The sequence below is a fragment of the Monodon monoceros genome, unplaced genomic scaffold (assembly GCF_005190385.1).
Source record: "Monodon monoceros isolate NGI ecotype Baffin Bay Population unplaced genomic scaffold, NGI_Narwhal_1 Super_Scaffold_19, whole genome shotgun sequence".
Lineage (NCBI taxonomy): Eukaryota > Metazoa > Chordata > Mammalia > Artiodactyla > Monodontidae > Monodon > Monodon monoceros.
In genome coordinates, this window is record NW_021703775.1 from 20,946,088 (window position 1) to 20,969,261 (window position 23,174).

Consider the following 23,174-nt stretch of genomic DNA (forward strand, 5'->3'; position numbering starts at 1 on the left):
TGTACTTTCTGTTACACTTTTAAAATATGTCCATAATTCTTTTATACTCCTCCCATCAAGTAGAGGGATTTACATCCCCTCCCCTTGAAAATGGGTACTTTTGTGATGGTTTTGAGCACTAGAGAAAGGCAATGCAGTTTCTTTGTTTTTTGCTTGAATACTCACCCTCAACGGTTTTAGTTGCCATGTAAGCAGTTTGATTGTATTGCCATGTTGACATGTTGTGAGGCAGCCTAAATTAGCCCACCTTAAGAGACTGATTGAAGAAATCACAAGTAGAGACTCTAAGACTGCGTGCAGAGAAATTGGTGCCTGGCCATGCTCTGCTGTGTGAAGATCCCATCATTTTAGCTTTAGTCATTTTTTAGTAGCAATTGAATGAGAGAACCAAGCTGTAACCATCTAGTTGAGAGCTCTCTAAATTCTCAAATCACAGAATTTAAAGAAAGAATAAGGTGACTATCTTTTTAAGCCACTAAGTTTTGGGGTGATTTGTTATGTAGCAATAGATAACCAGAACATTCTCTGAAATTCCTTAAAACAAAGATGTTTCCTGTACTGCACGGAGGGTGAGAGTTGCAGATATGTGTATATCATCTGACACAAAGCAGGTGCTCATTAAATTAGAGCAATTACACTAGCAAATTTTTAAGCTATGTGAAATCTTGATAAATACAGGAAAACATTCTGTCAAAATTCTATTCTCCTAGTGTAATAAGCATGAAATTCTCCACAATTGAGTTATTTAAATTGAATTTGATTTGTCTAAATCAAATTAAATCTGTCTCAAACCATAAATGTCTGGATTGGGAAAGTAGTTCCATCTCAGTCAATCAGGGCTTTCTCGCTACCTTGGATAATCCCAGAGCCACAGAGAGAGTACCTTGTTCTGAAAGGAGTTCTCCATCTTTATCAGGAAAGGCTCTGAACATTGTTGCCTTGCTCCTGGATGTTATATCTCTTCCTGTGATTTCCTGCCTCTGTCTAATGGAGCTACCAATGGAGGAATTTTACACTTACTTACAGTGCTCCTTCCCATTCTCCATGGGTCCTCCTTCCCTAGAGTGGTTACACTGAAGTAGGCTTTCTGTGGAACCTATCATCTTGGTTACCTTCTCCATAGTGGCAACTAATATATTTTTATTCAAAGCACTAAATATTCACATCATTCTTTCCTCCCATGGTGTCCACTGAGGGGAATCAGCTGGGAGGGTTATGGTTAACTCTATGGTCAAGTCTTAGAATACAGAAAAATGAAAGAGCCCCTTTCCAGTAGAAGCAATCTAAGTACCATACCTTTTGGTATAATATAAATTCACTTAATATTTAGTAATAACCATTTCATATTTTACATTGGTCTCAAAATTAAAATTAATTCCACTCTTGCATTATAAAATAATTTCATATATTTTAAAATATATTTGTTTTTATATTTTAATATAGATAGTTACAAAAACTGGATGAGCCTATAGAATGTTTTGGGGTATATTTTGTTGAAAAAGGAAAAAATAAAATATAATTGTGGTTCTATGGTTTTGATCAAATTACCTAGCTATCATTATTCTTCATTCTGTATGCAAACATATATATTTATATGCCTAAGTATATTTTATGTGTACGTGTATATGTATATGTATCTAAATAACACATATATTTGTGAGTGAATACAAATTCAGCATGCTGTATGTTACTGACACTGCACAAATTACAATGAATGACTTCAAAAGATCATAACTTTCCAGTGAATCTAAGACAGTAGGAAATAATGTTATATTTTATTAATCAGTTTCTCAGTTCCTGGGACAAATTAATTTGGATTTCAATGTTGTGCCATGTGACAGTTTTGCTGCTAAACACCTATTAACAACAGCTTTAAAATCTTTCAGAGATTTATCAATTCATCAAGAAATAATCTCTTGTCATTAAAGACTCAAAATCCATTATTTCCCAAAAGCAATATAAAAATCTAAGACCTCGTTATGATTTATTGATTGTTAATTTCTTCTGTTTTCTGTATCAGCCACTGGAGAAAGATATGGAAACAATTGCTATTTACTATTCTTATTCAAATTTGATATATGTTTATTTAATATGGTTTCAAGCAAAAAGAAGAGACAATAAAATGGACAATTCTGTTCTCAGAGTCCCATTGGAAATCAGTCATTCACATAAAATACCATTTCTAGACTTAGGAAAAGAAGCCTTTCTTATTTTCCTCAAGTTCCACATTATGCACAAAGCACTTGCTTAGAGTTATAGAATTTATGGAAATGCTGGCTTAAAATGCCACCCTGGCAATAACAGCCTGCAAATAATTTTGTTTGCCATTCCCCTCAATGTCATACATATCCAGTCTCAATTATATGCAGTGGTTATTTTCACCATGACCATGACCTATTGGTTTCCAGTTAGAATAAAAGAGGAAAGGAGTAGTGAGATGTGGTAACACAAACTTCTTTTTTTTTTTTTTTTTTTTTGCGGTAAGCGGGCCTCTCACTGTTGTGGCCTCTCCCGTTGCGGAGCACAGGCTCCGGACGCGCAGGCTCAGTGTCCATGGCTCACGGGGCCTAGCCGCTCCGCGGCATGTGGGATCTTCCCAGACCGGGACATGAACTCGTGTCCCCTGCATCGGCAGGCGGACTCTCAGCCACTGCACCACCAGGGAAGCCCACAAACTTCTTTTGTTAACATATTATATTTGAATATAACATTTTGTTGTGCCTGTCTTCTCACACTGATAAATTCTTCAGTCCCATAGAATCATATGAGTGTTGACATCCTTTGAATTTATATATTTTTAAAATAATATCTGCATTTTTCTTGACTATTCCCCTGGATAATGCCCCTACCTTTCACTCGTGTAAATAATGAACCTTATAAATAATGAAATAATGTGGCTTTGTGGAATCATAGAATCATGGAGATGGTATAATATAACTTCTTATTTTATTAGGAGGCAGAAAAATTGTAACTCACACAGGCAAAAGGCTAGTTGGTAGCCAAGCCAGATTTTGAAATTCAGAGTTATTTTTACCACAAGATACTACCTTTTCCATAATATTGGTAATAAATAGGGAAGCTGTCACATATTTGGCAAAGCATATTAAATTAAAAGAAAAAACACCTTCTTACCTACTTGAAGTATTTGTTGGGTATTTCGTAGTGATACAAGAAACTGAAGAATTAGCAAGTGGGGAGATTGGTTGTAGTACTCAGATAATGACTGAAATGTAAAAATGGCCATAGGAAGGAAGCAATGCAACTTTCTCAGGTTGTAATTCCACAAAATGCTGCATTTGCTATACTTTGATATCAAGGTTAATCTAGCCTATAAGATAAGTGGAGACATTGCTTCTTTGTTCTATGCAGTAAAACACATTAAGAACCACAGATAGTATTTGCTTCTTTTTTTTTTCTTTTTTTAGCTCTCAATGTTTTATTTAGTTCAGAGGGAGTATACATTCCTTTGGTTGTATGATAGTTTCTGTTTCTTGATGTTATCTTAATACTTAACTCATAAAATATTCTGAATGGACCCACTGCCCTTAAGGTCGCTTTAAGACAAGCCTAAAGTTTATTCTTAGGGATATTTGTTTATTAGAGCTTTTAAAATAAATTTTGAGTTAATTTTGGATACACATTTAATCAAAATTTTAAATGTGACAGTATAAATCCATTAGGCCTTTCTTTCATACTTATCTCAATTTTGCTGGTTTATTCATAGTTTTTCCCTTACTCTCATTTTCAGCTGCACTAGGTTATATTTTTTAAATTTCTATTCTATTAGAATTTTGTTATAATGTCAGTTTTTGCTTTTTTATGCTTCTATTTTTCTGTTTTAAAATTAATTTCTGCTTTTCTCTTTATTAATTGTTTATTTCCTTACCTATACTCAGGTTATTTGTAATTTTCTAGCCTCTTTTAATATTTATTGAATTTATATTCTTTGTAAAAACAGAAACATTTAAAATCATAAACTTCCATTTTGTATTGATTTTTTAAATTGTCCATAATATTATGTGAGCACACACACACACACACCCATATGCTGTATCACAGATGAGTATGTATTGATGGAAATATATGTTCAATGGTAAGTAATTTATAGAATTAAATTGCAGTATGTGCAATTTGTATAGATGGATTGTTTTTAAACTTAACTTTTATTTTTTTAATTGCTCTATATTTAAGCTGAATTTTCCTTTTATTAACAAATACAATGGCACTTCCTGTGGGATTTTTAGTTCCAGGAGAGAATAAGCTGTGTTTCTTTTTTAAACATCCTGTCCTCAAGGGCTAGTACTGTACTTCCCACATAGTTATTTCTCAAATATTTGGAGCACCAAATTGAATTCTCATACTGTTAAATACTCAGTACACAAGACTATTGATGTTTTTGAGAGCTGTATTTCAGAGCTGTATACTCCATCAATAACTCCATATATTATGGATAATGCCAACTTGACATGTTCTTACATATTTTCCTTATAGACTCATAAACATTAGCCCATACAGGAGTCCAGAACTCCTGGCCACATGACCAAGAGTGATTCCACATGGCAAGTCCAGGGGATTCTGAATACATTTCCTAACAGATCCCTCTGGTAACCAAACATCCTTTGATTGGCTAATTTTGTGAAAATTACACTGGGATGACATGGGAGTTGAGATTGCTACAAGAGTTGACAAAAACTGTACAAATTCTGAAAGCCTCTGAAACTTTTGATTCAGCATAGAAGATGGGCTATGACACTGGGTGGTTTGGCTCACAGCTTGTGCTATTAACCATTACATTTTATTGGTTCCTGATATAAAATATAAGCAGAAATCTAACCAATTATCCTCCAAAGAGAAGCACTAATTTCAAAATAAATAAAGAGCAGGAATTTTGCCCAGGCTTCTTCTTTGGCAATTGCATAGGCACTCATGCTAGTTAATAAGATAAAATTCTGGAAGAGATGTATGGATGTTTTTTCAGATTAGGAAGAGGTTTAAGTGTTTTATTCTGTAGCTTTAAGTCACAAACTTGAAATAATAACAATAATAATGCTTAATGCTCATAAACATTTTATCATAGTAAATTTTCAGTTTTTATTATAGCAAATATCAGTATAATCTAGGAGTTAATTATCATAGCTATTATTGCAGCACTATTTATAATATTACAGATATGAAAAATTTTTAGTGGAGACTCTTTAAGGAGGGACCAATAATCATTATATCCAGAGTATTTGATAAGAAGAAGGATACAGGGCTCAAAGGAATAATCATTCTACTGACATATTTAGTGAATAATCACATTTCCGTTTTTTAGGTTAATTATATTGGATTCCATTGCACCACTTTTTTTGTCCTACACAATGTCGGGAATATAGTAACTGTTAAAAAATGTAAACAGCAAATAAATTAATTCTACTCTATATTTATTTAAACTAAAATAAGTAGATACTAGAAACCAGATTTTCTGGTTCCTGTTTTGATCTCTCTCTCTCTCTTTATTGACAGTTTCTTGAAACAGATGAAATATAGCAGTGTTTTGTTTAAAAACAGGCATCTCTACCATCACTGAATTAAACATGTTTCTGAATTATTAGTGACTCTTGTGTGCTATGTATTTAATCTTCTGTCAAGTCATTGACAATTTGCAAGTAATACTTTTCAAAACGATTAAGTAACTTTTGAGAAATTCAAAGATTCAAGGCTTTTATATCTCTATATATGTATAGATACACACACATTTATACATACACTCAAACCTTTATTCTCTTAACATTTTAAAATGTCATTTTTATATGTTAAATACTATTATGCAAGTATAAGAAATCTTTTTTGTTTGTTTATTAAATATATTTACTTCAAGAAGCCTGATTGAAATTTTTGTCTGAAAATGCTTAAAATGAACCAAATACAATTAAAGTACCTTGAAACAAGCAGGAAGTATGACAGAAAATTTCTATGATTCTAATGCACTACTTTTGAAAAAAAATTGATTATGTTTTCATTGCACAGAGGATGGGAAACATACATTTTTAAGAAGAAAGCATGTAGACTATTATATTACAGCTGCATTAGTCTTGTTCTCATAAACATTGGGAAGACAATGTGATCCAGGCTTAAACAACCTGAATGAAAACCAGGTGGTATTATGATTTTCAAATTTTTGAGCATTGCCTATATGGTTTGAAATTATTGAAATATTATTTGATTGGTGATTAAGTCATTCCCTCTGTTCATTCCTGGTGTTTCTATCTTGAGTAAATAGTCTAAAATATTTAGATATTTCAGAAGTCAGTTTCCTTTCCACAGTTTTCACATTTTCATTTCTCCCTTACCCAAATAAAAGCAAATCAAAGATTATTTTAATATATATTTTTCTTTGATTAAGGGGATAATTCAAAATATTTCCCTACTTTACAAACATGGACTATAGTATTTATGCAAGTAACTAAGAAATGTGATTCTTCACATGGGATATATCACTGTCAGTGATATATATAAAGACTGTCAGTCCAAAGTTTCTTCCTCCCACTAGTGATGACCCATTGCCTACAGAGCTGCCCACAAAATGAAGGAGAGTGATAGTGGTTTGGGGTTTATGTTCTTTAAAACAGTCCATGTATGACAAATAAATGTATGTCTATTAGGATTGGTACCCATACAGGAATCTGGAGTAAGCAAGGGAAAAATATTGATAGTGAAAACACAATGATCAATAATCACTTTCTGGAAAATAGAACATGCTAAAATTAAAACAAAAGCTGTGTCACTCACTGCTTAGTGTGTTTTTTTTTTTTAATAATCTATATTTTAGCTTTGAGGTCTTCTTATGGTCTTAGCTCATAAAGTTCTAGTTATCATGACATGTGTCTTGTGTGGTCTTCTGGTCTCTTCAACTAGGATTTTGTGCAAGTTGAATTCCTCCCCACCCACTACTTAGCTCTCAAACATACACAGTCACTGAAGGACTCATTCTATTTATTATTCAATGCACCTGTTGACTGAATCACCAGGAGCACTGTTAATAATTCAAAGATGATTGACCTTATCTCTCCCCCTCTCCACCAAACACTTTGCCTACAAAGACTGTGAACAGAATCCTGTTTTTCATCTTCTCCCTGCAATAAGGAGGTCACATTCTTCCTTGGCAGAGTCTGTGGGTGAAGGTTTTTCTTCCATCTCTGCCATATAATAATGAGGTGGTGTCCCTCGCACTCCTCATTTTACAGTGGCCATGAAGACTGCCTGGTGAACCCCTAACAATCATCCCCACTTTGCACAAACAAGAGCAGAGGTCCCTTCCCCCCATCAACTTACTGCTTCAGGAACTGTGTGTGTGTGTAGCTTTGTTCTTGGTAACATACAAGCAGGGTGGACTAGATTAGCACTACAAATGTTTTATATACCTAAATTGGCAATTGAACCACAGTCTACAAAAATTGGTCAGGAAATGCAATTTGATCTTAAATAGGCTGACTACCTTCTAAATTAGAATATTTAAATAGGAACAAATGTTTCAAAATATAATTGTCTAAGCACCTAATATACAGACCCAAATCATTTATCAAATCAAACCATAAAAAATCCCAAATTGATTGATAAAAGATAATTAAGAGACACCAACATTGAGAAAACAATCATGTTGGAACAAACAGGCAAGGGTTTTAAAGCATCTATAATAAAAATTATCTAACATGCAATTATAAACACTTTTAAAATAAATTAAAATACAGAAAATCTCAGTAAAGAAACAGATAATATAAATATGTGCCAAATCAAAATTTTAAAACTGAAAAAAATACATCAACAAAATAAAATTCTCACAGAAGAAGCTCACTAGCAGAATGGAGATGACAGAGGAAAGAATCAGTGAACTTGAAGATAGATCAATTAAAAACTATCTCATTTAAACAACAGAGAAAACATAGATTGAAAAGCAAATAGAACTCAGGGACCTGTGAAACACTAACAAAAGACCTAACATTTGTGTCATCAGAGTTCCAGAAAAAGCAGAAAAATAAGGTGGGTCTAAATATATATTTGAAGAAATAATGGCTAAAAATTTCTCAAATGTAGCAAAAATTATAAACACACAGATTCAAAAACCTGAGAAAAAACAGAACCCTAACAATTTCATGTCCAGACACAACATAATCAAACTGCTGAAAACTAAACATAATATAAAAACCATCTGTAAATTAGAGGTATCTCTGTGGGTAAATAAATCAAATATGCTATTGCTAAAGGTAAAGTAACAATAGTTTCACACCCTACAGAAACAAAAATTGATTTGATTTGAAATTAGAAAAGAAACAAAACTGTAATGCTGACCATATTTTTGGGCATACAAGCTAGTGAAGACATCAATGACAAAACTGTGTAAATGCACAGTCATTTAAGTCTTTGGTAGCAATGCCTAATCAACTCCTGAACTTGGTTTAATTTGACAGGTGTGAGGATTCACACAAGGAAGACAATTACCAATCTCCAACTGTTAGATTCACTTTCTGAAAAATAGAAGACTTTGTATATTGTATAAACCGAATCATACAGCAGTTGCCTAATAAATCCACAGTGGATGAACAAAAGCATGAGTGAATCAATAAATACATGAATGAAATTCATGAAGGCTGCAATTCAATGAAGCAGAGCAAGTGCAACCCTTAAAAAGCAGAGCCTCAGTGCACATGTGGTTTTACTACTTTCCTTAGGAAAGCAGGCCAATAAAAGGAAAAGAAATATATTCAATTCTTACTAAAACAAACAAACAAGCAAACAAAAACAGAACCAGTCAAAACTGGAAAACCACCCTCTGACATGAACAAGTTTAGAAATACACAGTTAATAAAAACTTTTATTTTTCTTTTACTTCCACAGTATATTCAGTTTAGCTGGTCAAATAAGGAGATTAATTAAACTCAGTGGGTTTGTACTCCATTAAAATAGTCCACTAATTTAAAAGTAATACATATTAGTTGAGAAGAAAATGTTTGAGTTTGATATGTGTCTTTTCAGTCATTTTTCCCCATTTGGAATATACAATTGGATTATGCATGATGATCATTTCTCTAATGGTTAAATATTTATATTTAATATATTTTTTGTAAATATGATTTTAGTGATCACAGACTAAAAGTTTGCATAAGAAAATAAAAATATCTTTTGGGGGCATTTATGACATTTAAACCTGACACTTTCATAACAATTTCTGTGAATATCCTTCACACTAGTGTTTTTGAATTTTCACAAAGAGTACACACCTATGTCACCACCACCCAGATGAAGAAAGAGAATGCTACCATATTCACAACAACCACTATGCCATCTCCTCTTGTTACTAAATACTTCTTTGTCAAAAATAACCACTATTCATAGTTCTGCCTCCATAGAATAATTTTGCCTATTTGTCTATTTACTTAAATGAAATTACTTTGTGTTTAGATCCTTTGGTTCAAGATTATATTTATGAGATTCAGAATATTTCTGTTGCCTATAGCAATAATCGTGTTCTTGCCACTTGTATAGTGTTATATACAGAACATACATACTGTTGGAGGACGTCATTAATGTGACCACAGTTGACCCATGGACTGGACCTGAACAATGAGAAACCCCTTCCCTCCTTCCCTTGTCCTTGAAATGTATGTTCAGCCACCATTCCCACACTAGGAACTATTTCAAGGACAAAGCCTTTAGAGAGTAAGGTGTTGTTGAGACCATCTGAATTGGAAATATGACTGAACTGAATTAAGGCTTCTATACAAACTTTAAAGATACTGGCAGGAGAGTAAGGAGATTTATTCTTCTTGTGGCCACCCCAGACAGGGTTTGTAAGTAAATCGCCTTGCTTGTTAAACCTGCCTCCTACCAATATGGAGCAGTCTGCCTCTTTCTTCCTTCTCTCCTTGCCCTCTGCATGGGGATCAGTTTCAAATTTCACCCTTGGGACTTCCAAGGTTTCAAACCAACACGTACATACATAATGTATTTTTCCATTTTTTAATTAATATACATGTTGGTTGTTTAGAAATAGAATTGCTTGACCATAAGATCAGAACATACTAGGCTTTAATAGAAATTGCCAAAGGAGCTTTTGCCGAGTGGTCAAATCAATTTATATTGCCATTAACAGTGCATATTCATTTGCTTCATTTCCTTGCCAGTACTTGTTATTATCAGTTTTGTTTGGTATTTTTTGTTAAACATAGACATTACACTGGGTGTATAGTGGTTTATCCTGGTGATTTTAATTTAAATTTCCTTGTGATTCAGTGTTGCTGAGCAATTTTTAATACATATATATTGGCCATTTGAGTACACTATTTTGTGAAATGACTATTAAAGTCTTTTGCATATTTTTCTATTAGATTGCATTTCTATTTTTCGTTGAAATTTTTAATGTAAATGACTATGAACCCCTTATTAAGTAAATATATTGTACATATATTCTCTCAAACTGTCTTGCCCTTTCATTCTTCCAGTGCTAACTTCATTTTAATGCAATCTAAATTACCATTTTTTAAACTGTGTAGTTTGAAAGATCTTTACAGTGAAGAAAGCCAGCAGGAACATCTAAATCAATAAGACCTATTAGGCACACTCTAATATGACTCACTGAATAGGAAAAATCCTTCTGTGGTATTCTTAAGGAAAACATGTTACACAATTTCATTATGAGAAAATATCAAGTGAACCCAGATTGAAGAGCATTATACAAAGTAAATTACAAGTACTCTTCAAAAGTGCCAAAGTCATGAAAGAAAAGGAAAAACTGAGAAATTGTTTAGGTGGTTTATGCTAGTTCTCTTCACAATAAACTTACTCCTTTTCCATTTGTATTTAATAACTATTTTGAAGAAGATACTTTAAGATGATGCAAACATGATGTGCTTTCACTATTATTTTAACACCTATTATTGGATCTTGTCTGAAAAAAATATTACTGTCTTTTAAAGGGACTTTTTATTTTTCTTATTTCTTCTACAATTACTAATCATTTATGATAGTGCTTTGGGGGACCACATTTAAAAAATTATTTGCCATTCCCAAGCTCGTGAATATGTTATGTAACCTTTGTCATCTTCAATAAACCTGATTGTCTCACATTTTATAGGCCATTTATACAAACGTTTAATTAATTTCTGTTTATGGTGTGAAATATGTGTAAGAATTATTTTTATTTCCACTTGGAAATCCAACTGACCCAACACTGTTTATTAACAAGTCCATCATTCCCCCTTGGATTGCAGTGTCATCTTTGTCATCAGTTATGTGCTAGTGTATACGCAGGCTTATTTCTGGTCTCTGTTCTTTACCCTTTATATATTAGTGTTGAGGTATTTTACATATTTAAATATATTGATTCCTTGCTATGTAATAATTTTGATGCTATTGAAAATAGTATCACCTTTATAATTTCATATTCTAATTATTTGTTACTGGTTTACATATTATATATAATTTCTATATAAATTTCTATAAATTATAATATAATATCAAAAAAATTAATAATACAATGAAATATAATATAATAAAGTATAATATATATAATTTATATACTATATAATATACATAATATCTATGTTTTATATATTATATTATATAAATATTATATATTTATATACATATATAATACATATTACATATATATTATATATGTATATAATATAAATGTATATAATACATATATAATATATATTATTATGTTATATATTATATTTATATTACATGTAATGTTATATATTATATATCATATACCATCTATTTTATATTATATATAAAATATAATAGATATATAATATATATTTATATATATAATTATACATATATTTATATATAATTTCACAAAACTATCTAAATTATAATATTGTAATATAATATAATAAATTATAATAAATTAAATAAAATTATTTATATATAATTTTTTAATATATAAATTATTGATATCTGATTATTTATAAATTTATATATAACTAACTATAAAAATTATAATATTATGATATAATATAAAAATTAGAATAATATAATATAATGTATAAATTATATATAATACTATATATGTTATATGTAAGTTTAATTTACATGATATACAGTATAAAATATACATATATAACACAATATATAACTTATATAGTATATGATAATGTAATATATTTTATGATTATATAGAATCATATAATATAATCATATAATATACATTATATATATTATATAAATTTATATATCTAGCAACTTCCCTAATTCAATTTTAATAGATATTCTGTAGATATTTCTACATGTTCTTCAGTTTTATTTTTGTGTATAAATCTTGTACATGTTTTTTCTTTCAGTGTTGCTTTTTTTAAATTCTCCCAAAAAATATACTAGATGTAGTGAAATGAATTTTGCCTCATTCCAATATGCAGAGGAAATCTTGAACCCTTTCCCTAATAAGTATGTCCTTTGCTGCAAAGAATTTGCTTGTTGGAATTACATATCTTTTTCTCCTTAAGTGATGTTCATTCTTTTCTAGTTTTCTTAGAGAAGTTTTTTTTTTCATAAATGAGTGTTAAACCATATACATTCTGCTTAGTAATTATCTCTTGTTCTGTGTATTTTTTTCCTTTTATGAGAATTTGAAAAATTACATTGGTAATTTTTAAATGTTCACTCACATTTTTGGATTAAATCTAATTTTGTTCTTATGTATGTTTTCTAAATAATTTTTTATTTGCTAACATTTTTGCATATTTTATATCCACGTTGATGAGCAAGATGCCTGTATTTTTTTCTTTTAGTGTCCTTGAAAACTTTTGATAACATGATTTTACTTATATCATAGAGTGAATTGGATAATGTTTCCTCATTTTCTACTGTTTGGAAAATATATGTTGATTAATTTACATTCCCACCAACAGTGTATGTGGGTTTCCTTTTCTTCACAACCTCTCCAGCATTTATTATTTGTAGAATTTTTGATGATGGCCATTCTGACTGGTGTGAGATGATACCTCTTAGTCGTTTTGATTTGCATTTCTGTAATCATTAGTGATGTTGAGCATATTTTCATGTGTTTGCTGACCATCTGTCTGTCTTCTTTGGAAAGATGTCAATTTAGACCTCCTGCCCATTTTTGGATTGGGTTGTTTGCTTTTTTCATATTGAGCTGCATGAGCTGTTTGTATATTTTGGAGGTTAATCCCTTATCGGTCCCTGGTTTTGCAAATACTTTCTCCCATACCATGGCTTGTCTTTTCATTTTGTTTATGGTTTCATTTGCTGTACCAAGTCTTCTAAGTTTAACTAGGTCCCCTTTGTTTATTTTTATTTTCATTATTCTTGGAGGTGGATCTAAAAAGATATTGCTATGATTTATGTCAGATAGTGTTCTCTCTCTGTTTGCCTCTAAGTTATTTATAATATCCGCTATGGAGAACAGTATGGCCTCTAAGTTATTTATAATATTCGCTATGGAGAACAGTATGGAGTTTCCTTACAAACTAAAAATAGAGCTACCATATGATCCAGAAATCCCACTCCTGGGAATATATCTAGAGAAAACTATAATTCTAAAAGATACATGTACCCCAATGCCTTTGCAGCACTATTTACAATAGCCAAGATATGGAAGCAACCTAAATGTCCATCAACAGATGAATAAAGAAGACGTGGTATATACATACAATGGAATATAACTCAGCCATAGAAAAGGAATGAAATAATGCCATTTGCAGCAACATGTATGTACCTACAGAGTATCATACTAAGTAAAGTAAGTCAGACAAAGACAAATATCATATGATATCACTTGTATATGGAATCTAAAAAAAATACAAATGAACTTATTTACAAAACAGAAACAGACTCACAGACTTAGAAAACAAACTTATGCTTGCCAAAGGGTTAAGGTGGGAGGGGGAAGGGATAAATTGGGAGTTTAAGATTGACATGTACACACTACCATAAATAAAATAGATAATCAACAAGGACCTACTGTGTAGCACAGGGTACTCTACTCAATACTCTATAATAAGCTAAATGGAAAATAATCTGAAAAAGAATGAATATATGTATATGTGTAACTGAATCACTTTATTACACACCTGAAACTAACACAATATTGTAAATCAGCTATACTGCAATATATAATAAAAATCAAAAATAAATAAATAAATAAAAGAAGAAAAGAAAATATATGTAAGATTAGCATCATTTCTTCCTTAAATATATGGGAAGATTCACTCACCAATTAAGTACATTTAATCGAAAGACAGCTTTTTGGAAAGATTTTAGTTGTAGACTCAACTTTCTAATTAAATATGAAATTATTAAGATTTTTCATTTCATTTTGAATTAATTAGGATATTTAATTATAATGTCTTCAAAATCTACAATGTCATATCTATATCATTATTAATATCAGTAAGTTATACCTTATTTATACTTAATTAGTACTCACAGAGTCAATATATTAGTATTTCCATAAACATTTAGTTATTATATATTTGATTTCTATGGCAGTGAATCACTGATCTTTGTTTATTTCATTTGAAAAGTCGGTTGTCATACTCATTGTTGTACCACTGAAGATAAGGTCTTTAAGATTTTCCTTGTCTATGGTTTTTAGTTTTTCTATGATGTGCCTTGTTATTTTTGAGAACTTATCTTAGTTGAGGCTTATTATTCTTGATGTCTTTCATCAACTTCAAGAACATCGTAGCCTCTTTCTTTTCAAATATGGATCTGTCCAATTCTCTCCCTTTTCTCCTTTTGAGACTCCAATTTTATATCCATACATATACAAATTTATATATAACAGTGACATGTATGTAATCACATATATAAAAGTGACATGTATACTGCATATATATATATATATATATATCACTTATGCTCTTTTGTTTTACTTTGTTTTCATCTGTATTTTTCCTCATGCTTCAGTTTGTGTACATCCAACAGCATTAGTTTACAGTTAACCAAAACTTTTCTCAGCAATGTCCAATTATGTATTGAATTATTAAATTCAGTACTGTATTTTCTCTTTCTAGAATTTCAATTAGATTTTCTTCACAATTAATTCTAGTTCTTTAGTGAAATGCTCAATCTCATCATCTATTTTCTTGCATGGATTAACCATTTTATTTTTAAGCAAACCAGTGTTTTATATTCATAACAAACCATCATTACTCTGGTTGTCGATTGATGTGGTAATAAATCATGCACCACTATTGCTCTGATTATGTCTGTTATGCATTATTGTAGGACATTTCCAATAGGCTGAAATACGTTGTACTTAATATTTTGAATAATTATAAAGTTTGAAAGGGAGGTAAAATGTAAAATATTTAAAAAAACTAATGGGTTACTAAATATATAAGGGTTGGAGTTCATCTAACTTTTATCTCATTTCTGAAATTATGAGTTTTTTGAAGTGAAGATAGAGCTAGTAAAAAATATTATAGTAGTAATAGCTATAAATTGCTTTTATGGGCTTTATGTCATACTCAAGTGATTAAAGCATGTTAATTTCAGATTTTGTAATTCTCCAAGTCATTTGAAACTGACAGTATTATTGAGTGAAAATAAATATAACTTAGTCATTAAAATTAGACAAGTAGCATCAACATTAAACCCAGACAGAGAAATAAAATTATGTGTGATTTGAATGATACCAGTCACAGGTCTATAGTTTATTACAAAAAAAGAAAAAAAAATGTTTATTACCTCCCTATTGCTACAAATGGTAGTGTTGAGCAATTTGATTATACTTTATTTAGAAGAAGACAGAACTTTTAATTACATGATTAGAAACAGGGAAATAAGTTCTAGGAGCTATGAAAGTGACTTTAAATTTACGGTGAAATAACTGACAGCAGACCCATATTTAAAAGCAGATTTCAATCTAACTTGTAATATGACAAGACTTTAATAGATAAACTTCTTTTCATAATCTTTCTATGCTAAGTAATTCCTCTACTAAGGTTTTGTTTTTTAATATTTTGTATCTAGTTTTACTGCATATTTTATCAACCTGGTTAAAAAGAAACTTACTATAGAGAAACCTAATATCAATTCTCACTGGCTACTATAATAGCTGACACATTTTGGTTATATGGAGTAAGAAACAGCAACAAAAAGATGAAATTAAATAAATCTAAAATAAATAAACTGTTACAGTACTTTTTTTTAAAAACATCTTTATTGGAGTATAATTGTTTTACAATGTTGTGTTAGTTTTTGCTGTATAAAAAAGTGAATCAGCTATATGCATACATACATCCCCATAACCCCTCCCTATCCCACCCCTCTAGATGGTCACTAAACACTAAGCTGATTTCCTGTGCTATGCAGCTACTTCCCACTAACTATCTATTTTATATTTGGTAGTGTATGTATGTCAATGCTCCTCTCTCACTTCATCCCAGCTTGCCCTCCCCCTCCCCAAGTCCTCAGGTCCATTCCCTACATCTGTGTCTTTATTCCTACCCTGCCCCTAGGTTCATCAGAACAATTTTTTTTTTAAGATTCCATATATATGTGTTAGCATATGGTATTTGTTTTTCTCTTTCTGACTTACTTCACTCTGTATGACAGTCTCTAGGTCCATCCACCTCACTACAAATAACTCAATTTCATTTCTTTTTATGGCTGAGTAATATTCCATCATATACATGTGCCATATCTACTTTATCCATTCATCTGTCAGTGGACACTTAGGATGCTTCAAAGTCCTGCCTATTGTAAATAGTGCTGCAATGAAAATTGTGGTACATGACTCTTTTTTAATTATGGTTTTCTCAGGGTATATGGCCAGTAGTGGGATTTCTGGGTCATATAGTAGTTCTAAATTTAGGTTTTTAAGGAACCTCCATGCTGTTCTCCATAGTAGCTGTATCAATTTACATTCCCACCAACAGTGCAAGAGGGTTCCCTTTCCTCCACGCCTTCTCCAGTAGTTACTGTCTGTAGGTTTTTTAATGATGAACATTCTGACCAGTGTGAGGTGATACCTCATTGTGGTTTTGATTTGCATTTCTCTAATGGTTAGTGATGTTGAGTTGAGCATCCTTTCATGTGTTTGTTGGCAAGCTGCATGTCTTCTTTGGAGAAATGTCTATTTCTTTGGCCCATTTTTGGATTGGGTTGCTTGTTTTTTTACTATTGAGTAGCATGAGCTACTTGTATATTTTGGAGGTTAATCCTTTATCAGTTGCTTTGTTTGCAAATATTTTCTCCCATTCTGAGGGTTGTCTTTTCATCTTGTTTATAGTTTCCTTTACTTTGCAAAAGATTCTAAGTTTCATTAGGTTCCATTTGTTTATTTTTGTTTTTATTTCCATTTCTCTAGGAGGTGGGTCAAAAAGGATCTTGCTGTGATTTATGTCATAGAGTGCTCTGCCTATGTTTACCTCCTAGAGTTTTATAGTGTTTGGCTTTACATTTAGGTTTTTAATCCATTTTGAGTTTATTTTTGTGTATGGTGTTAGGGAGTGTTGTAAATTCATTCTTTTACATGTAGCTGTCCAGTTTTCCCAGCATCAATTATTGAAGAGACTGTCTTTTCTCCATTGTATATTCTTGCTTCCTTAGTCAAAGAAAAGGTAACCATATTGTGAGGGTTTATCTCTGGGCTTTCTATCTTGTTCCATTGATCTATATTTCTGTTTTTGTGCCAATACAATACTGTCTTGATTACTGTAGCTTTGTAGTATAGTCTGAAGTCAGGGAGCCTGATTCCTCCAGCTCCATTTTTTGTTCTCAAGATTGCTTTGGCTATTCGGGGTCTTTTGTGTTTCCATACAAATTGTGACATTTTTGTTCTAGTTCTAGCTCACACCCATCTATAGAGCTTGCTTAGGCAGTGCTCTGCCTTCCATGGGCACACAGATCAGGAATCCCCTCTCCTCACACACCCAGAAACAATGGTCTCTTGCCTCTTTGGCAGTTCTAGACTTTTTCCCTAACTCCCTCCTGGTTAGCTAGTTGAGCCCCATTCAGGATGTGTTCATGCAGCCAACCCCAGTCCTCTCCCTGGGATCTGATCTCTGAAGCGTGAGCCTCAGCTTCCAGCCCCCACCCATCCTGGTGGGTGAGCAGATAAGCATTTCAGGTTGGTAAGTGCTAGTCAGCACCAATCCTCTGTGCAGGAATCTCTCTGTTTTGCCCTCTGCACCCCTGTTGCTGCACTCTTCTCTGTGGCTCTGAAGCTTCCCCCCGACCCACCCTCCATCCCTGTCAGTGAAGGGGCTTCCTAGCATGTGGAAACTTTTCCTCCTTCACAGATCCCTCCCAGAGGTGCACGTCCTGTCCGTATTCTTTTGTCTCTGTTTTTTCTTTTTTCTTTTGCTCTACCCAAGTACGTGGGGATTTTCTTGCCTTTTGGGAAGTCTGAGGTCTTCTGCCAGCATTCAGTAGGTGTTCTGTAGCAGTTGTTCCACATGTAGATGTATTTTTGATGTATTTGTGGGGAGGAAGGTGATCTCCACATCTTACTCCTCTGCCATCTTGAAGATCTCCCCACTATTCGGTCTTAAATTCAGTTTAGATGTGTGTGTTCTATTCTTGGGAAACAATATAAAGGACACTGAAAATTTCTTTCCAAGTGTTAGCAACACACAGAGCAAGTTTGAAATGAAGAGCAAGGTCTTAGTCTTTGCCTGGCTATATTAATAGTACTCAGTATTTATCAGAGCTTGACATTAACCAAATAATATTTATACAACCTCTATTCCTACTGTATATACATATTTTAGTCTCAATGTTCAAAAACGTATGATCATCTTCTCTCTAATATGTTCTGTTTTTCTGTGTTATTCTTGCCTAATTAATTTACATTTCCAACTTACCAAATAGGATTAGTAAGTTAGCTTGGAATGACATACTCTGACATCTAGGGCTCTTTTAGTTATCAGTATGGAAACTGACTTCCAGGAATTCATTTAATGCCACTTGTTGATAATAAAAAGCAAGTGGGATGAATGATATATATATTTTTAATGTCATTAAAAATGAGTATATTCAGTTGATGTAATTCTTTTGAATCTCATTTATTTGGTGCCTCCTAAGTATTTTTTTACATACTTTGACCCTTACTTGACTGTTCCTTATGGTATTTGATAGGAAAAAATAAGAGAAAATAGAATGCAATAAATGCAATTTCTCATCTCTTTGAAAGGCAACTTTATCACTTACCAGGGAATTTTAAGGTTTTTGTTTTGTTTTGTTTTGTTTGGGTTTATTCCTCTAAGAGGAATGAAAAAAAGATATGGACTGGAGCAAAATATACTTTGTCTTTTTTCAGATTCTTTTATTATTAAATATAATATGAATATTTCTTAATACCATGTACTTTAAAATACCAATTTCAAGTGTCAGTTTTCTACTTGGACACACACATATTTTGTAAATATATTTTTAATATGTATTCAAGGCATTTGCCATATTCTGGTTACATAGTCATCCCTTCCCTCTAACTAGAATGGATATTCATACTTTCCCAATCTATTGAAGCAATGCATAATTTTAATGGGTCATTCATCTTTAAATTGTGCAATGCCAATTTTAAATGCAAATATGCATTTAATCCATATGCAGAATCACCAACACAACACTACACATTTGTGTTCTGTAGTTTGCACATGCATAAACACTTTTTCTTTCCAATCTGTTTAACACATATTACTAAGTAGTGTTCATTTCATTTCTTGATAACACACATTCTACGAACACGCTCTATCTTTGGCTTACTGATCAGTAAGGAAGGCCTTACTGATGTATTTTTGAAGAAAGAAGGAGCTATCACTCAACTAATTATCCCTTTCCTTCTATATCTTCATTTTCAGCATAGTGGTTGGATAATATAGGGCAGTAACATAAGAAATAAAGGATATAATAGGGTTTTGTTTTTTCTCTTTCCTTAGAATGTCACTGCCTTCTTCTGGTTCTCATTCAAACAGAAAGCATGGCTTCTCAGCATTGTCAGCATCTCTGCTTACTCATTGGGAGATTTTACAGACTTATCTTGTGCCCACTTGAGTCTTGCTGAACACTGATACTTTACTGATCCAAAGGAATTGTGTACTCATGGGGCATCACAAATACTATATGAGATGGGGAGAAGGGGCAAGCTCTAGTAAACTTGCATATTGCACACATCTTTTCTGTGCACATGCATGCTCCATTGTCCCAGCTTGACTTACAAAACTTAAGTTTAAAATAAAATTATTAATTTATGCATAATACCTCCCAACCCTTACCCCATATTGCCCCCCACCACAAGCTATTATGTGTAAAGTAAGCTGTGGGATGTATTGTGCAGTGCAGGTAATGTACCCTGTGTTTTATGATGACTGTAGATGGAGTATAACCCTTGAAGATTATGGGTCTCTATGTTGTACACCTGTAAATTGTGTGGTGTTGTGAATCAACTATACTTCAATAAAAATAATAATAAATAAATAAAATTATTAAACATTTCAAGATATTGATATGAGGGCATTCAGACAACATAAGACTCTTCTGAGCAGAGGACCATGTGCAAATGCATAGGTCACATGCTTATGGGTTGCCCTTGTCTACATCACAGCTCAGATCTCTCTTGGTACTTATAGATTATACAGACAGTCCTTTAGCAATTTACATTTTTTCTCTCTTCCTTCCTTTCTCTATCCATTCTCTCTTCCCTCTTCCTTTCTGTAATTATGTAGTAAGTACAAGCTCTTCTTCATTACTTAAATATATTTCCTTCACCCTCCTTGTTCCTGACTCCTCTAGTCTTTCCTCATATTTTATAGGTTTCTGTTTATCTTTCTAACCATCCTTTAACCTCCAAATCTGGTACCACAGCATATATTACTCTTCTAATCACATCACATTTTATACAGTACTGTATTTCACTTTTTTTCTGGAAGCCCACAAGTGTGTCCACTTCTGAAGAAGTCACTTGACCTATTGTGTACACCATTGATTTTTCAGCACTTAACAAAAATTTTGTGGCATACTGTAAGTTTTTTATAAAATTTGATGAATGAATGACTTTACTTTGTGCCCTCACTTTTTTTTTTTTTTTTTTTTTTTTTGCAGTACATGGGCTTCTCACTGTTGTGGCCTCTCCCATTGTGGAGCACAGGCTCCGGACGCACAGGCTTAGCGGCCATGGCTTACGGGCCCAGCCGCTCTGCGGCATGTGGGATCTTCCCGGACCGGGGCACAAACCCGTGTCCCCTGCATCGGCAGGCAGACTCTCAACCACTGCACCACCAGGGAAGCCCCTGTGCCCTCACTTTTAAATAGAATATCTGAAAATATTATTTCAGGGAAAACTAACAATATAATTTGAAAGGGGAAAGCATTGTACTAATTTAGATATTCATAGATCTGTCTTTTCTCTTGAAACTATGCATGTGCTTTTAAACAACTCTTTGCTGTTCAAAATGTTTTGTTTGTGTTTTGGAACATATTTGTAGTATTGAACTCTCAGAAGATTATTTTCAGGATGGATAATTCTTATTATATGATTTTTATTATTGATCATGTATGTTTGGCATTTTTCCTTATAAGCAATAGCTTTAATCTATCAACACATTGTTTCTTCATTTAGAAGACATGGAAAATAGTATTTAACACTTTACTTCTACATATTGCACTCTATAAAAAGGTACACATTATCAAAGGAAAGACTGTTTAAATTTTTAAAAGATGTACCATGGGAAAACTGGCAGTATGCTTTGATAGTTGCATAATAAAAATTTCCAGCTAAGATCTTTATAATTTTGTATAACAGAAGTTTTGAAAGAGTACAAGTAGATTTTTTTGATAGTCTCTATCTGTTAGAGCAGTTTTAGGTTCACAATAAAATTGAGCAGTAGCTCAACTTCTTTTGCTCAATTTTTAAATTTTTATTCATTAAATCTGCCTTTTTTTTCTAAAATCGAAGATTGTATTTATTTCAATAAAGTAAAATCTGGAGGTGGGAGCACATATACTTGTAAAATTGAAGAGAACTTTCAAAAGTAGTTATGATTTGAATTTATTTTAAGTATTTAAAATTTACTACTATATTTAAAAAGTAGTTATTTAAAGTAGTTCCAACATTGATACTATCCTTTATTCTCATTAATTGGAGTTTGAAATGACACAGAATTTTATTTATTATTTATTGATATAAATTTAGAAATCTAAATTTATATCAATTTAGATTTCAGCCACTTTATTCCAGCTTGGAAGCTCATAGGTAGTCTGCCTAAATCCTATTAACAATGTATACTTTGGCATTTAAAATTGACATTATTTCAGCAGCTTGGAAATTTTAATATGCTTCTACATGAAATGGTATATAAAATTTTCATGTACTTCAAAATATAGATGAGTTAATAGTGCTTAATTAACATTAATTTAATTGTTTTAAGAGGCAGAACATACTTTTTCTTTGATTTATTTGCATTAGAACAGATGGGTGGCAAATGGCCATTCAATATATAATTTTTTTAACATTTAATTACATTTAATTACAAAGGCCATACTGGGCAAAAACTAGGCACACTAGGGATAATAGCAGTCATCTATCATATTTCTGATCTTCTTATCTCTCTTTTGCCTTTCTCCACAAGTTCTCCCCACCTTTGCACTTTCAAAGGAAGAAAGCCTTCAATTGTATGTACTGTATGATCCAGCAATCATACTCCTTGTTGTTTACCCAAAGGAGCTAAAAACTTATGTCCACACAAAAACCAGCAAGTGGATGTTTTGAGCAGTTTTATTGATAGTTGCTAAAACATGGAACAAACCAGTGTCCTTCAATAGGTGAATGGATAAACTGTGGTACACCCAAACAATGGAATGTTATTCAGTGTTAAAAAAGGAAATGATGTATTAAGACATAAAAAGAAATAAAGGAAACCTAAATACATATTACTAAGTGAAAGAAGACAATCTTTAAAGGCTACAGACTGTATGATTCCAAGTACAATTGGCCTTTTAACAGCACAGGAGGCATGGGTTCCCACCTTCCACTCAGTCAAAAATCCGTGTATGATATATAGTACTTGTGATTCCTCCATATCTGTAGTTCTACATCCACTGATTCAACCAATTACAAATCTTGTAGTGTAGTACTGTAGTATTTACCACTGAAAAAAAAGGCACATATAAGCGGACACTTGCAGTTCAAATTCATGCTATTCAAGGGTCAACTCTATATG